Source organism: Cyprinus carpio, chromosome A16 (assembly GCF_018340385.1).
Source record: "Cyprinus carpio isolate SPL01 chromosome A16, ASM1834038v1, whole genome shotgun sequence".
In the NCBI taxonomy this organism is placed as follows: domain Eukaryota; kingdom Metazoa; phylum Chordata; class Actinopteri; order Cypriniformes; family Cyprinidae; genus Cyprinus; species Cyprinus carpio.
The window spans coordinates 22224597-22241770 of NC_056587.1; the positions used below are offsets into that span (position 1 = coordinate 22224597).

At 33.5% G+C, this 17174-nt stretch overlaps 1 protein-coding gene and 1 long non-coding RNA gene across 3 annotated transcripts in view; one reads left to right on the plus strand and one right to left on the minus strand.

Moving 5' to 3' along the window:
• nkd2b (NKD inhibitor of WNT signaling pathway 2b) overlaps positions 1-17174 on the plus strand; it is a 41882-nt gene that overhangs the window by 17824 nt on the left and 6884 nt on the right. The window lies entirely within an intron of this gene.
• LOC122148053 overlaps positions 17010-17174 on the minus strand; it is an 11638-nt gene continuing 11473 nt past the window's right edge. For both annotated transcript variants that reach the window (XR_006162049.1, XR_006162050.1), the window contains exon 3: positions 17010-17174. This exon is cut by the window's right edge and continues 514 nt beyond it. This is a non-coding gene — a long non-coding RNA (uncharacterized LOC122148053).

Below are 17174 nucleotides of genomic sequence, written 5' to 3' on the forward strand. Positions count from 1 at the left end.
TTTTTAGTTAAAATAAATTATTAAAAAAGATAATGATCAACATTTTATCAATGTTAATATATTTTTTTAGTAATAGTATTTTTATACTTTAAAAAATTAATAATAACAGATTACATAATGTTACGACTTATATATATATATATATATATATATCCTATAAAGATATGTATATATATATATATATATATATATTATAATAAATTAAATATTTTCGTATATATATATATTATATATATACATTTTTGCATTTATACATATATTTTACAACTTATTTATGGTTATATATTATGACGAATTTATATTATATAAATGTATATAAATATATATAGTAATATAATAGAATAATAAAAATATATAATTAAATTAAATATATATATTTACATATTTACATTATTTATTTAAATATTCACATTATGAAACGCTTGAGTTTAAACTGTTCTAACCAATATTATAAAGCAGAATATCAGACCATCACTCAAACTCTAATAAGTATGAAAGTGAATAATAACGTGCTTTGTAGTTTTTGCATAATTTTTTCTGCTGTGTTTTTCAAGTGTTTTTCAATATCATATTTACTGTCACCTCTCATTGATTGATATTTCTGCTTGTGGTATGTTACGAGGGATTGTAAACGCTGTTATTCTGACTGTTTGATCACAGAAAAGCCTGTGTTTCTTTGCTCAGGTGCTGCAAACAGACACTCGGGCTCACAAATCTAATAATCATTCTCTCTAAAAACGTCTCTCTCACACACGCTGTATAACAGTTTTCTTCATATGTAATAATGCAACAAAGAGATTCCTTTTGTGAGAGCCTCAGAAACCTCATCCTTTCTCCACATTCCCCCAGACGGACGGCCACAGACAGACACCCTAAACCCAGCTTCCTGTCTGAGCGCTAAACAAACACTGGAGCCAGAAACAAACGGCACGACTCTTGTGCATTTTCACACAATGCACCTCTTTCTTTAGTGTTCATTTATTCTTAGTCCTGTGTCCTTTCTAGTTTATAGCATATTTAGTCAACCTGTCCTGTTTTTGTTTTAGTTGATTAAAATCTCATTTCAATCACCAGTCAGTGCATTTTGACTGGTAATTTAAATGAACTTGGATTAAAAAATCTAAATGATTCACTGATTCCTTTGAATCACCGAACAGAGCAATGTGCATTTTGTGTAGTGATATTAGGGCTGCAAAATAATGATCACTATTTCATTATTTAAACATTTTAATCGAATTACTTACACAATATGGCGATGAATTAATGTAATTAATTGCAAATTAATTGCACATCAAATTAAACCACACAAAAAACCCACAAAATAAAATCTATAAAAGCGTTAAATGAGAAAAACAACAAAAGCATCTAAATCAAATAATAAAAACAAGAAACCAAAACTTCCAGTAAATGTCTTAAACATCAATACAATTAATCCACTTGAGTCATTGATTCATTCAATTCCTTCAAATGGCTGATTCATTCAGCAATGAAGTAAATGTCACTCTTTATGAATGGGCCATTGAATCAATGCTTCATCTGATTCATTCAGTTACTCTGAGACGCACAACAGTTCAGCTGTGTCTTTACCGGAAATATATTTGTTGCCAAAATTGAGCAAAAACACAATATTGTGTCTAAAATATAGCACAATATTAACTTCTTATCTATCGAGGTGTTGTATAAAATCAATATCAAATTTGCACTCATGCTATTTGGGACAAAAACAGATATTGCTTTACTATATCATATGATATAAATATGAGACAAAACCCATTTTTGCCCCAAACTCTTGAATCTGTTGAAAATCTCTTGAATATTTATTTATATATTGATATGGTAATATATTGTTGTCCTTCTCCGTGCAATGCGAGAATCGATATGCTGGATACAAATACAAAAAATATAAACAATTAAAAAAATTAACAAAATATATAAATAGGATCTAAACACACGAACAACACATAAACTTAAATAAAAGTTAAAATAAGTTAACTAGCCGAAGAAAAAGAGGTTTTTAATGGAGAAGTTAAATAATAGATGTAAAAGTTTGTACAAGTGTTCTTTCGCATCTGATTGCGCTAATACTGTCAAAAACACACAAGGTTTACATATAAACACAGCTGCTTTTGTCTAAAGTGAAAGTAAACATTTGAGAGAAAAACGGATGCGTGCCTATATATTAGATGCGTGTAGCTCTTAAAGTGACAGCAGACTAATAGTATTAAACATGCTGCCGCTTGTCATTAAAGGGAGAGTTCACCCAAAAATTCAAATTCTGTCATTATTTACTCACTCTCATGTTGTCTGTATTCAAACCTGTATTAATTTCTTTCTTGTGCTGAACGTAAAAGAAGATATTTTTGTGTAACCAATCAGTTGCTGGTCCCCATTAACTTTGATAGAAGAAAACAAAATACTATGGAAGTCACCTGGGACCAGAAACTGATTCTTCAAAATGACTTTTATGTTCAACAGAAGAAAGAAACTCTTTCAGGTTTAAAATAACTTGAGAGTGAGTAAATTATGAATGTTCAGCAGTTTGGACTTGAAAAAAGAGATCAAACCCATTTACTTAACCTTTACACAGTCATATATATTTATTTAAAAGTTAGATATGAACAAAAATATAATTACAGGATTGTCTAGATATACAGTACAGGTCAAAAGTTTGGAAACATTACTATTTTTAATGTTTTTGAAAGAAGTCTCTTCTGCTCATCAAGCCTGCATTTATTTGATCAAAAATACAGAAAAAACCGTAATATTGTGAAATATTATTACAACTTAAAATAATATATTTTCTTTTTGAATATACTTTAAAAAAATAATTTATATCCTGTGATGCAAAGCTGAATTTTCTCACGCACACCGCAGCATTTACTCCAGCCTGTCAGGTGTGCCACATGTAAACATCCAGTCTATCACAATGATCAATTTAGAAATCATTCTAATATTCTGATTTTATTATGAGTGTTTGGAAACACGTTTCTGCTGTCTAATATAGTTGTGATGAATAAAAGGTTAAAAAGAACTGCATTTATTCAAATAAAAAAAAATTCTAACTTAATATATATTCTAATAATATATTTTCTTTACTATCACTTTTTAATCAATTTAAACACGTCCTTGCTGAATAACAAGTATTGATTTTATTTAAAAAAAAGAAAACGAAAAAAAACTTACTGACGCCAAATTACTGACCCAGTAGTGTAATATTGTTATTACAAATATATTTATATTTTAAAAACATAGCAGTTCTTCTTTTTTTTTTTTACTTTTTATTCATCAAAGTATCCTAAAAAAGTATACATGTTTCTGAAAAAAAATATTAAAGCAGCAGAACACTAGTTTCCAACTCTGATAATGAATCATCATATTAGAATGATTTCCTAAAGGATCATGTGATAATGATCCTAAAAAATTCAGCTTTGCATCACAGAAATAAATGATAATTTAAAGTATAAGTGAAATTTAAAAATAAACAAATTATTTTAAATTGTAATAATATATCACAATATTACATTTTTTTTCTGTATTTTTTGATCAAACTAAATGCAGGGCTTGATGAGCAGAAGAAACTTTAAAAACATTCAAAACAAAGCTTAAAGAAAAAAAGCCAGAGAAAATGAGTAATGTTTTCCAAACTTTTGACCTGTACTGTATATCGATTATCGCAGAATTGCTGTATCGAGATATTATTGGTATCGTGAGCCATGTATCGTGTATCATATCATGAGAGTCCCTGTGACCCTGTGAAATTACATGTTTGTCAATTTTTTCAGATCATCAGTGCTTTATTTTGCATGCGTTGCCAGGTTGTGAAGATAAATTAAACACAGGGCAGAAAATGTGTTCTTGTAAGAGAAAAGCTATGTTTGGGGGATTTAAGCTCTTGACATCTGGCAACCCTAAGCATGTATATTTTCCTCTTCTCTTTTTTGTTGTTGAAAATATAGTGAAGTTTTGGATATATAGAGTTTTTTTTTTTTACTAAATTGTAGTCTCTGTTGTCATAATCAATATTTAATGCTGATGTAGTCACAATTAGTGTGTAATGTTGTCAGTGTCGTCTCGTCTTAATCATGGCCAAAAACGGTTGTCAATGAATATTTTTCTTCATAGTTTTTGTTAACAGAATTAACGAGTAAGACAGCTTGAAGATGCCTTGAAATGCTACACATTGTTGCGTTCAGAAATGGCACACTTTTGTGTAGTCTTAAAGTTCGAGCCGTTCAGAAACGGTGAGAAGTGGATATTCCTGTGACATAAGAAAAGCAGGAGTGAATGGAAGCAGGTTTTCCTCCCCGCTCTGGACCTCTAGCTCGCACATGTGTAGGTATCGCTATTATTCAAGCCATAAAACTACACGGCCACATCTGAAAGTGGTTAGCTGTCGAAACTCACTGGCGGCTTCAAAGCGCGGGGCTGGGGCTGCAGTCGGAGCAGAATTCCTCTCGGATTGGGAATAGCTGGGAATGGGCCTTTGTTAGTTGGACACACTCGCTCCATCAAAAGCCACTTCCAGATGTGGCTCCACCGCAAGAATCAAATGTTTAAATCATTATCTTTCACAAGCATTTTGGGGTTGATGCCGTCCCACGTTTGAAGAGAAGCGCTCGGGTTGGTCTTTGAAATTTAGGCACCAACAAAATGTGATTTGAATCACAAACAACCAAAAAAAACCAAAACAAACCATAGCTATGGGGTAATTCATGAAGTAAATAGCGACGCTGCTAACTTGTAAGCATTTTGCAGTATGGAGTGTTGGGAATGCGTTATCTGGGTAAATGAGATTTTGATGATGCAGTGAGTCAGTGTGTTTGGGTTTCGTTCATTTGACTGCTGTTATAAATGAACTAAAAATCTAGGATTACAAAAAAACAGATTCACTGATTCCTTTGAACCGCCGCTCAGATGTATCTGCTGCATTTTTTTGTATATTGATGTAGGACTATAAAATAATCACTATTTCAATATTTATGGCGGTGTTCTTGAAAGTACGTAATATAAATTGTTTAATACTGTCTGTCACCTTAAATGAGAATGTAAATTGTTTCCTATTATGTCATATGTATATATACAGTATGATATATAAATGTATTTATGTATAAATAAATATATCATAGTAAAATACCTACTATTATAATTATTAAATTGTATAATAAGTACTAATAAATCATATATTATTGTGTATACATATAATGCATTATAGAAATATAAATATAATATAATACTAGTAATAACAAATAAATGCATGTATATGTACATTATAAGATATATATATTACATATATATAGTTATATAATGTAATCTATATATATGTCTACTGTTATATATATATATACTCGAGATATGGTACCTTCTATGAATTATATAATAATGTATAAAAGTATATATGTACTATATATATATGGTTATATAGTCTATCAACGATATATAATCATATTAGCAAATAACTAATATTGGTTGTACTATCTATTATATAATTATTAAGAATACGAGTTTTTATAGAATGTGGTAAATAGGTATGTATAGAAATGATCATATAATCTATAAATAAATATATTAATGCTAGTAATAACTATAATAAGCGATATTATTAGGTATATCAAGTCTTAAATTTAGATATTATACATAAATGTACACACATGTAAATGTATAAATATATCATATATTTATGATATATATAATAAATATTTTAAAACATATGTCTTAATATATATCATATAGATGATATAGTGTATATATATATAATCATATAATATTATATCTATTATACTACACACACACAAACACATACATTATAATAAAATAAAAACCATTTATTATTCCAATGATAACTGTGTCGTGTTTATATATATATATAAATATACTCATTTATTTCTATGTTTAGGTTTATTTAAATATAGATTTACCATATTGGTAGTAGCTTGTATTGTAGGCTAAGTATTTCTCTGAAATGAGTAAGCTGCGCTGTAGTTGAATTAGAGACTGGAGTTGGTTTTTTTAGCCGATACTGTCTGTTGTTGGTTCTACAGAACAGCCACAGGCTCACTTTCTGAAGAGAAGAAACGCCGGCATACTCATCTAGGGAGAATAGACGATTACGAGGGACGGATGGAGATGAGGGTTTGAAGGCCTGAAAGACGCCACTGTTTAGTTTGTTCTTCCTGAAAACAAAACAATTCCTCTTTTCTCGTCGGCCACTTCCCTCACAGAGGCGGTGTGACTTCACAACGTCTGTCTGACTGTTTCACGCGCTGTTGACCTTGCAGGAATAAAACATCAGACTCCCTCCTTTACTGATTCAGATGGAGATATTTAATACTCGGCCTGTCTGAAGGCGTCCATATGAGGGAAGGTGGAGAGCGTTGTGTTCACGCTGTCTCTGCTGGTTTTGAGGGCGTTTTTTTTTTTTTTTATGTTTCAGAGGTGCTTAGCGAACCCAAAGATGCAGTAAACTTTTACAGATTCCCAGACAGGTGGAGGTGTTTTACAGGATGCGCCTCGACGGCTCGTCCAGGTTCTTCTGTATGTTGATATGGGTCTGGCTGATGGTATCGGCCCTGTATCAGCACATCTGAACTCTTCACCACCCCCTCACTCACACCACCTTTACACATGCTTGGGAAGTGCTCAGTTTTCCTGTTTCTCCTCAAACTTCACTTCATATCATTGAAGCTCATTGTTTTTGTGCCAGCTCTACCCAACGGTTTCTTATATCTCTCTCTGCCTGCTACAGCTCTTGATGGATTAATGGTGAAGTGTGCAGTTGTGTAGTTTGCGTGTTTTGTGTTTTATTTTATTTCATTATATATATACGTGTATATATATATTATTATATAATAATAATAAAATATATAAAAAACAAAATAATAATAATAATAAAAAAATAAATAAATAAAAAAAAATAACAAAAAAAAAAAAAAAAAATAATAAAAATAAAACAAATAATAATATAACTAATAATAACGTAATAATAATATAATAATACTAATAAGTAAAATTATATACTATACATAATACTAATTATACAATAATTTAATAATAATATAATATATAATTAATTAAATGTAAATCTATGTATTTAAATGTATAAATAAATGTATTTACATATATATTTTTATGTATTTAATAATTTATATGTATTCTGATAAATTATTCGTATAAATATTGCATGAAAATATATATATTTTATTTTATTATTATTTTTAAAATTTCAGTCTATGATTTGTGATGTGTGTGTGTGTGTGTGTGTATTCATTTATTATATCAAATAATAATTCAGTAGTGAACTATTATATATATACTATATATATATATAATAGTAACCTTATTACTATTTACACTATAGTATATATCTATATATATATATAATATATAATATATATGATATATATATATCTATTATATATATATACAATCAAAACAATATATATCTATATATTATGTGTCGTGTGTGTGTGTGTGTGTGTCTATATATCTATATATATATACTATATATATATCATATTTAATTATAGATATCTATAATATATCTATATCATATATATGCTCAAATGTCAAATTTTTATTTTCATTTTCAGAATTTCAATGAAGTACTCAGTCACACAAATCATCCAAACTGGAGGATGTACACATTATATTTCAATTTGTTTATTATTTATATAAAATATAAATCATTCATGGTGGAAAATATATAGATAAAAATACTTAAATATAAAGAAGTTTGTCATCAATATATTAACAAAATTTTACCATCAAAATCTTATCAAACTTTAACTGTCAAATTCTGTTGAAACTGATAGTGAATTGACTTGGTTCTAGTTTAGTCACTTTTAATTAGCAGTGTTGGATGTTGTCTGTGTGGGCTGCAGACAGCTGGGTTTAGTCTCAATTTTGTCACGGTCTTGCGTTTTATAGTAAATATCTCTAGAACAGGGAAGGTGGAGACCTTTGATCTTTGTGTGTCTTTTGCTGTGGATGAAGTGAATTTCACACAGGAGTCTCCCGCTGCAGACGCACACAGCTGGGCTCCTCAGGGTCTCCCGATGGTTTGGCACGAATCCTTCACTGTAGATGAGCTCAAATGTTTTAGTTGTGCATGGAGGCATTATCTGTATTTTTGACTTAGATCCAGAAGAAAAAAAAAAGTTTTCTTTAGACATTTACCTGACAAGCAGAAATGTGTAAGATAAGACTTGTTTTCAGAGAATATATCTGGATTTTTTATTTTATTTTATTTTTTACAAAATGTATTTATTATAATATTTTATTTTATTCTTGTTTTATTTTACATTTTATATTTCATTGTATTTATAATTTATTTTATTTTAATTATTATTATTTTTATTGTTTCACTTTATTTATTGTTCCTTTTATTGTATTTTTTATTTTATTTTTTATTTATTACTTTATTTTACTTTATTTTTATTTGATTATTATTTTATATTATATTTTTGTGAATCTGTTTTATTTTAATGGTGTGTAATGTCATTAACTGGCTTAAGATTCACTGATTAATTTGAATCTCTGCGAGGCATGCATTTTCTGCATTGAAGTGTTTTGTTAAATTATGCTGTTCACAGTATTTTAGGCACATATAAATAATGGTGTGTAATGTCATCACATGCATTTTTTGTGCCAGTTATTGTTGTAACACCACTAGAGTTTCAGAGTAGCTTCCCGCCACTGATACATAAACAGGTGATGGACGAGATGAACCTTCACCTTAGTAATATCAGGAAGCCACCGCAACAATGAGGTGCATATACATCCACATACAGCCCCTTCCTCACGGCCTCTGTTTATATTCCTGCGGTTTCATTGTGTTGATCCGTCCGTCCGTGTCTGTTAACACCAGGGGTCCGTTGGCTCCGCTCCATTTGATGTGACCCATCTCCAGACGCCTTCACTTCTCGCGGAGGAGCAGGGCTGTATTTTTAGGAGCGGGTCACAGTTGACCTGCCGGTGACCCCTGGCCGATGTCACATATCTTTAGTAACTCCACCCCTAGCATTTTTATCCTATAACAAAGATCGAAACACGCCAAGCTCCCTAACTGATCCGTGTAAAGAGATGAGAGACGAGCTCTCCGACCGGTCTGGTGAGGTGGCAATAGAGAGATAACACTCGTATCTCAGACACTCTCCGGAGCGGATACGGGTCAAGCTCTTAAAGGGCTTTTAATCTGCGGTGCAATCAGACGCCATGTGGTTGGATCTTATGATTAAGGTGGCACAATTTCTGAACTCCAGACTCTCTCATTAGATGTTGTGTAGGTGTAGCATACATTTTTATTGGCCAAAATTAAGAATGGAGTACTAGTGTACTGGATACAGCATAGTGCCTTTTGTTTAAAACACTATGTGAAGCATACAACACATAGTGAAAAAGTTGCATGCTACTATTGCATGTTTAAAGCCTCCATTATGTTTAAAGATGCATTTGTTCATCAAAGTAAAATTGCGGTTCACAGTTGTCATGTAAAGACTGTTGGCAATGTTCAAATCTTTTCATAATGGTTCCGCCATATATATCTTTTCCTGTTGACTATCCGATTTCACTTAAAAATGCATCGGATTATGGAAGTAAAATGTGTTGAAAGCACTTTGTGTTTATGGAAGGTCGTTTCCCCCCCAAAAATCATGCTTTGGTAAATCATAATTATAATATAGTTAAGATTATGAGATAAAAAGTCATTATGAAATGAAAAATCATGTCATATGCAATAATTAAACTTTTATCTCAATTACGACTGTTTATGTCCTAATTATCACTTAGTCTCATCATTCTGACTTTGTTATACTTATGACTTTTTATGTCAATAACATGATTCATATTACTTTTGATCTCATTATTATGACTTAATATCTAATTTCTTTCAACTTTTAAGGTCATAATTATGACGAAAAAGTCGCAGTAGATACGAGAAGTCAAAATGATGACATGAGATATAAAATTTTAATTATGACTTTTTATATCAGAATTTCAACTTTTTATCTCATAATTATTACTTAGTATGTCATGAAGATAGTGGCTAATTAACATGTCATAAATATGACATACTAAGTCAAAATTATGAGATAAAAAGTTGAAATCATATAAAATGCTTGTACATAATTATGACTTTTCTTATAACTGTAACTTTTTGTCAATTATGATTTTAGATCTCATAATTTTGACTGCAACATAATTATGACTTAGTATCTCATTTTTTCAACTTTTACTGTCAATTCAACTTAATTATGACTTTTTTCTAATACTTTCAACTTTTGTGTCATAACTGACCTTTTATCTCATAATTATTTAATGACAATTATGACTTTTTTACATAATGCAACTGTGAACTTGCATGTCATAATTATGACTGACTTTTTATATCATAATTTAAACTTTTTTATCTCAAAATTATGACTTAGTATGTCAAGAAGATAGCGGCTTATTAACATGTCATAAATATGACATACTAAGTCAATTATGAGATAAAAAGTTGAAATCATATAAAAAGTCATAAATATGACATGCTTGTACTATGTACATAAGTAATTATGAGATAATTATGACTTTTCTTATTACTGTAACTTTTTGTCAATTTTGATTTTGGATCTCATAATTCTGACTGCAACATAATTATGACTTAGTATCTCATTTTTCAACTTTTACTGTCAATTCAACTTAATTATGACTTTTTCATAATGTTTTCTTATTAACATTATGACTTAGTATCTCATTTTTTCAACTTTTATTGTCAATTCAACTCAATTATGACTTTTTTCTAATACTTTCAACTTTTGTGTCATAACTGACATTTTATCTCATAATTATTACTTAGAATGTCATCATTAAGACTTGTCATGTTTCCTTTTTTCTTTAAACTTTTTATCTAATAACTGTCACTTTTTTTAATTTACCAAAGCATGTTTCCATGCATAGAGAAGAAGCCAATGTGATTTTCAAGTACAAGTACAACCATTAACATGTTTATTTTGGTTTATTTTAATAAACAACTCTTCATGACTGCAAAAATCCACCGCCAGGGTCAGAAAAAACACCCAGAATAACTAGAGCAGTGTAGTTGTTTGACATTCTAGAATAACTAAGCTGGATTTACTCAGTTTAAACCACACCATCTCACTGAACTCTGTGTCTTGTGTCCATACTAACCTTTAAATATTATACACAAACCACACTGAAAGTCTGAGAAAGTGTTCTGCAGCTCCCATTTAAGAGCAGCCCGTAAAAGCTGTTTGAGAGGTGCTGCTGAGGTTCAAGTGTGCGGCACATTTGCGGTCCCAGGATGAGGAGGGGCTGCTCATAAAGATGCCCCGACATCTGGTAGAGGTTTCAGAGAGGCTCTCTGGAGGATTCAGGATTTAGAGAGAAGGCCTTGTACTGTAGGGCTTGAAGTCAGTTAGCTGTGTAGTAGCTGTGTGTTAGTAGCTCAGAAACAGCCAATATATATTTAGAAAACGATGTAAAAATGAAATCAAGTGATCATAAACCACTCTGGATTCACTTGATTTTCTCTTCCATATAATTTCAAAGCATACTGAAATCTGGTCTGGAATAGAGTGTACAGTTAAATAAACGTTAGCTGGACAAGACAGTCTGCAAGGAGACATAAACCAGGTGGTTTTTGACTAACTAGTGTGATATTTTGACTGAAACAATTGCTGCATGCAGATTGGGATCAGCACATGCCTTTTGAGTGCGTTTGTACTTTGGTATTAATAATCTTCCCACCTCTGGTCACCATTTTACACTTAAAGAGGAGCCGATAAGAGCGGTACACGAACGAGCTGAAATAGTCGGTATTTCAGCAGGCCCTGGCTGAGTCATTAGCGAAAGGGACGCTTTGGACAAGTCCAGGATGATGTTCTGTGATGTTACAGGCATGGTGAACCATACAAACGTATGGGCAGGGCCTTGGGACACGTATGAGCGAAGAGACTCGCTACACACTATTGTTGTTTCTGGAGGACTGTCTGGCAGCGCTTCATGTCCGCGCCAAGTGAAAACGGCTGTTGCATCACATCTGACCTCAGGGTGGTAAAGTCTCCTGCTTGGAGAAGTAAGCCCTTCGCCATCTGTGATAGTGCGGTACCTGTGGTTGTGCCCATCAGCACGCTCCCCGACACAACAAGCGCATCAATCGAAAAGGAAACTAAGAGATGCAGCAAAACTATTGTAATAGAGTCTTGCCGGGCCCGTTGTCACTATTCTGGATGATTTTGTATGCATGCTTAAAGGCTACAAATGAGCAATTTTGCAAGAGTTTTTGTGCTCGTGTTTTTTGACGTAAATTCTATTATTGCAGCATAAATGGTTACAGCATGCTATTATACACATTTACACCAATTTTGTTTGTACTTTGGTATCATTTTTACAATTATTTAAGTAAACAGTCATGATTATGATGTAGTATGTCATGAAGTTTAAGTGTTTGTCATAATATTGATAATGCCATTATTATCTCATAATTATGTCTGAGTATCTTGTAATTGTGACCTCAACTTTTTATCTCATGTGACTTTGGATCTCATAGTTATGATTTAGTATTTTAGTAATCTTAGCTTTTTATGTCATCATTTTCCCCCAAACCATACCCGAGTCTGCTTAAAAAGGGTGGTCTGGGGTACGGTTCGTGTGAACTCCGGTACAGTTCGCTGCTGATGTGAACGCAATCGTACCAAATCGCTGAAGTGAACCGCTATTAATGACGTATTATTTGATAAAAATGTGTGTGTTTCACTCACTTTCCTGATGAGCGCGACTGACGCGCTGCAAGCAGAGAGCTGTATATCTCATTTCTGTTCGCCTTCATTGTTCTTTAGATCATTTGCAGTACATTCGAAAGACAGACGTTAGTGCCGTTATGTACCGAAGCTTTGTAAACAAAACGAACGGTTCAAAAACCTAAATATATAAAAGTGCAGAGAGCAATGTTATGCATTGCCACCTTCTCCTGCGCCGCCGTTACTAAGCAACGGGATAAACAGCTGCTGGTTTGATGATGCAAACGAACCGCGGTTCAGACCCAAATAATATCATATGAACGCAGTCCAGCGGGGGCAGTAGGGGGGAGCAAAACTCGGGTTCGGACCAGGCAAGCGAACCAAGTATGAAAGCACCCTTAGTGTCTTGGTAAGTTCAAGTTTTTTTAATCTCATAATTTTAACTCAAAGCTACAGCCACCGATCTGGACGAGCTCACGGATTCTGTAACATCATACATAAGATTCCGTGAGGATATGTGCATTCCTACCAGGACCCATTTAACTTACAAAAAAGTACAAAATTTAAGCTTAAAAAAACAAATAAAATTCTCTACAAACTGTCAAAACAGTATCCCCACAAAAGCAAGGAAAGACATCATTCTTTAAAAAGGTCAAAAATACACTGACAAAGGAGATCATACTGGCTAAGAGGAACTACTCTGGAACTAATCTGAGAAACCAGTTTTCTGTCAGTGACCCTGCGTCAGTGTGGAAATGACTGAAAGACATCACCAATTACAACTACCTTTCTGAAATCCTGTGCTGATCAGCTGGCCTCCATCTTTACACAGATCTTCAACAGATCACTGGAGCTGAGCGAAGTCCCTTCCTGCTTCAAACGCTCCATCCTCATCCCCATCCCAAAGAAACCCAAAATCACTGGACTGAATGACTACAGACCTGTGGCTTTAATGTCTGTGGTCATGAAGTCATTTGAAAGACTGGTGCTGGCCCACCTGAAGGACATCATTGGACGCTTGCTGGACCCCCTGCAGTTTGCTTACCGAGCAAACAGGTCCGTGGATGATGTAGTCAACATGGGACTGCATTATATCCTAAAACATCTGGACAAACCAGGGACTTATGTGAGGATCCTGTTTGTGGACTTCAGTTTAGCCTTCAATACAATCATTCCAACACTCCTCCAGACCAAACTAACCCAGCTCTCTGTCCCTAGCTTTATCTGTCTGACTGATAGACAACAGCTAGTGAGACTGGGGAAATTCATGTCAAATAGCCGCGCACCGTCAGCACTGGCGCCCCTCAGGGACGTGTCCTCTCCCCACTGCTCTTCTCCCTCTAAAGAGCTCTCTGTCAAGCTTTGGCTGTCTGGTGCATTATTTCTTCTGCTTAGAGGGAACATTGCTCATAACTACGACCTGTCATTTGCACTATTGCCTTATTTTTGCAACTATTTTCGTAAATTTAAGTGCTAAAGCAAGAGAGTGTGAGTAAATGAATGACAAGTAATTCTTAGTGAATGCCTCGTGAATCTGAATACCAGAAGCGTTTGGCCTGTAGCTCGTTCTGCGGTGGGTTTGATGAAATGAGTCTAATTTTCTCCAGCAGTGTTACACTTACAGAGGAAGCAGATAAGAGCGGTAACGAACGAGCTGAAATAGTCGGTATTCCAGCAGGCCATGGCTGAGATTAGCGAAAGGGAGCTTTGGACAAGTCCAGGAGATGTTCTGTGATTTACAGGCCTGGTGAACTTCAAACGTCTGGCCGGGCCTTGGACGCAGATGAGCGAAGAGACTCGCTACACAGCTGTTGTTTCTGAGGCCTCTGGAGCGCTTCATGTCCTGCCAAGAAAACGCTGTGCCTCACATCTGACCTCAGGGTGAAAAGTCTCCCTGCTCTGGAGTAAAAGCCCTTCGGCCATCTGTGATATGCTGGTATTGTGTTGTTCATCAGCACGCTCCCCGAAACAAAGCGCATCAATGAAATGGAACTAAGAGATGCATGCATAACTTATTTTTAATAGAGTCTTTGCTTGCTTAACTTGTCCTTTCTGTGATTTTGTATGCATGCTTAAATGCTACAAATGAGCAATTTTGCAATAGTTTTCTGCTCGTTTTTTGACGTATTGAATCGTATTGCAGCATAAATGGTTACAGCATGCTATTATACACATTTACACCAATTTTCTTTCCAGTGCGTTCATTGAACACCGGATCTGACTGATTCTTGGAAGTGAGAGTCTCCTGTGTATTCGTTGTTAGCTAAAAGCCAAGACCAAAGCAGAGATTACAACATTAGTGAGATGCTGTGGATGCTTTGGCGCAGAGCTGACCGCTGGATCTGAGTCTGGTCTGGACGGAGACCAGCGTCAGGGACGTTACTGTCCGACTCTCACTACACAGCCAGATGTACTTCAGCCACTGTCTTTCATACACTGGCAACACATGCATTCACTACTGTTCAGAAGTTTGAGCTCAATGAGATTTTTTTATGTTTTTGAAAGAGTCTGTTCTGCTCACCAGGGCTGCATTTATTAAAAAAAAAAACAGTGAAAATTGTGAAATATTATTACAATGTAAAATATCTATTTTCTATGTCAATATCTGTTAAACTGTAATTTATTTCTGTGATGCGCAGCTGAATTGTCGGCATAATTACTCCATCATTAATCACATGATCTTTCAGAAATCATTCTAATATGATGATTTGCTGCTCAAGAAACATTTCTGATTATTATCAATGTTGAAAACAGTTGTGCTGCTGAATATTTTTGTGGAAACCGTGACTCGTTTTATTTTTCAGGATTCACAGATGAATAGACAATTTAAAAGAACAGCATTTATTTGAAATAGAAATCTGTTGTAACAATATAAATGTCACTTTTGATCCATTTCATGCGTCCCTGATGAATTAAAGTGTTCATTTCTTACTAACCTACAAATGTGAACAGTTGCATTTTATTTATAAACATTAACAAAGATTTATAAAAGCTGTGAAAAGTATATATATCTATGCTAAAACTTTAAAATGAAGATGAAAATATACAAATTAAATATATAAATAAACACAACAACTATAGGCCTAGTAGTATATCAATGATACTGAAATGCCACTGGTTCTAGTAAATGATGACTCTGGTTAGTAGTGAGACTGGCAGTCACACATAAACATCTGAAGACACTCTGCATGAAGTAGAAGCAAACGCTTCGTGATGCTGAGATCTGATTTCAGATGCTTATTTCACAAATGTAAGCCTTCAGAACACATGGATTTGCCTCCAGAAGCCCTTTCAACACACTTCCAGTCTCTGATGAGAGTTTGAGCTGGAAGCGTCAGAAACGAATGTGGCGCGAGACTTGTTTTTTTTTTCTTCAGCTGTGGATTGGAACCAGCTCTGTCTTAATGAAGCATATGGCCCACACATTGCTGCTTAAAAAGGGCCTCAGTGGGTGATGGCATTATGGGGAAAAAAAGCATTAGTCATTAAAAAAAATACAGAGGTCTGACCTACCTACGAATCATCTGCGCTCGCTGGTAATTAATTAACACACATACAACTTAAAATAAAGAAAACATGGCCGTCCTGCTGCCGGAAATCATCGCAGTGTTGCATTCTGGGAGGCGGAGCCCTTTGAAATCAAAACAGCTAATTGGATTCTAGAAAACAGGTCTGGACCCGCCTCTCGGAGCTTCTGATTGGTCGATTGCATGACTGTCAAGAGTGTGTTTCAGCGTATGTTAAAACTGGAATAAAAATCACATAAAGCATGTTCAGATCATTCAAATTTTATAAATTGTTACAAATTAAAAGATGTTAAAAAAATTATTTTTGTGTATAAATTACTAATTGTTACAAGTTGTTAAAATTAGTTATGTGAATGCACTTATACACTAACGTTCAACATTTTGGGCTTAGTAAGAAGAAATTGATGCTTTTATTCATGAAAGATGCATTAAATTGATCGGAAGTGCCAGTAAAGACATTTATAACATTACAAAGAATTTCTATTTCAAATAAAAGCTGTTCTTTTGAACTTTCTATTCATCTGTAAATCCTGGAAAATACAATGCATCACAATTTCCACAAAAATATTGCACAGCACAACTGTTTTCAACATTGATAATAATCAGAAATGAGCAGCAAATCAGTATATTAGAATGATTTCTGAAGAGTAATGATGCTGAAAATTCAGCTTTGATCACAGGAATAAATTACAGTTTAACAGATATTCACATAGAAAAGAGTTATTTGAAATTCTAATAATATTTCAAATTTTTTACTGTATTTTTTAATCAAATAAATGTATCCTTGGTGAGCAGAACGGACTTCTTCAGTAAAATCATGGTGAATATTTACTATATCTAATCTGCAGTGGCTTCTGTAGAGAAACTGATTGTTGATTTGAAGTGGATGGCTGTATTTAAGGTAGTTGTC